We start from the raw sequence: 1801 nt of genomic DNA on the forward strand, positions 1-1801 counted from the left end.
AACTCCATATTATATTGTTGTTATGTGTGTTTGTTTATTTGCTACTTTACTTACTGTCAGATGTATTTAATATCAGCATAAGCAATAGAACTTAAAGCACTTAACAATTAAATGAAAACTAAAAGCATACACCTATTTCAAGCACTTTTTAATTCTGCAATTGGTTAATCATAAGGTCTTGGGAATACATAAGCTTTGGAAGTGGGAGAGGTTCTTATAAGCATGACAAGAAGCCTTTAGTGCCGCATTTTCAGATCACTACCTATGGGGAGATTGCAGGGAATCACAGAAGATATCGAAGGAGCAAGCGCGCTAGCACATTTCCAAGTGATAGAGATTGTTGATGATAACAATCCATACCCCGTGCTATTTGGAATAGATTGGGCCACTAACATGAATGGATTGATAAATCTAAAGAAGCACAAGACGATATTTGAGAAAAAGTCTCTGTGCGTAGTGGTATCTTTAGACCCTGCAGAAGGATCGTGCTACACAGAGCCAGTGCGTAACTACGACAATGACGATGATCTGTACTACATCTACAAGATAACCGTGTGGGAGAAATACTGGGTAAATCCAACCATGGATGGCTAAATCTCATGGGAGTGTGAAAGCTCCTACACATCAAATTCTGACGAGGAGATAGAACGATGGCAGAACTGGTTACACGAGGTAACCATGCTCAACTGTAACATGATGACGAGGTCGCTGCGCTGCGTAGAAATAGAGGTAAGAGATTTGCCTACGTATGATGGGTTAAGCGAGGTGGATGACTTCCTGGACAAATTTGAAATATAAGTGTCAGAATAGCAGTGCTTAGACGCTCTGAAATGGGTACTGCGAGCTACACTCGCAAGGTGGTGGGGTATGCACCAAAGAAGTTTTGAGGATTGACGCAACTGCAGAAGAATGATGCATACACAGTTTGGGAAGCCTCCAATGTGATTAACAGACAATATTGTTAGACGAAACAGCGCGCGTACCCACCTATCCAGGTGGATACATGCATATGGTGCGAAACCTACACGAATGCACACAGTCCTCGCGGTAGAGACACGATCAATAAGCAGGTGCGGGTAAGACAATGGTGCGAACGACCCCTCCGGTTGGGACCATGAACTATGGAAAGAGCATGTGCGTAGAAGGATATCCATGCAGAAGCCTTTAACAAAGTATGCGAAGCACTGAACAACGTCCACAATGCGAAGTAGACTGACTGGGACTTGCGCGTATCAGCGGTTAAATGGGCTTATAGGACCGCATGCAAGAACTTGACTGTGCAGGCACCACCAGGGCTGGAGTATAAAGAAAACAATATAAGCCCTATAGTACATGAAAAGCTTAGACAATGCATGATAGCATCGGTAGATATGACGGTTCGTGGAACCTTGGAAGAAGAAATCAAATAGGGAAATTCTAGGCTCCAAGAACTTGAAGAAGAAAGCGTACGATTAAGGAAGAAAAGTGCTCTGGTAGATGCGAAATTCAAGAAGCTGGAGGATGAGATAATGGAAGATTTTCTCAGTAAAAAGACCAGGGTGATAAGGCAGGATGCGCACGATCACGTTGAAAAATTTGAGGCCTATCACTACGAATTGATTAGTCTGATGCCTTGGCTTGGACAACACATTACTAAGTGAATCGACCAAGGTAGCACATTATAGATGATAAAGTGCGTGATGCCACCCGGAACAATAAAAGGTGGGTATTTTCCAGGAAATGTGATGGATGATAGGATGAAACTTTACACAGGTGATGTGACCACCTGAATAGCTAAGGGAAGTATAGTCTTAGCACTCCA

The sequence above is a fragment of the Pinus tabuliformis genome, chromosome 6, assembly GCF_031772625.1.
Source record: "Pinus tabuliformis cultivar Carrire ecotype Pingquan chromosome 6, CPIR1, whole genome shotgun sequence".
Lineage (NCBI taxonomy): Eukaryota > Viridiplantae > Streptophyta > Pinopsida > Pinales > Pinaceae > Pinus > Pinus tabuliformis.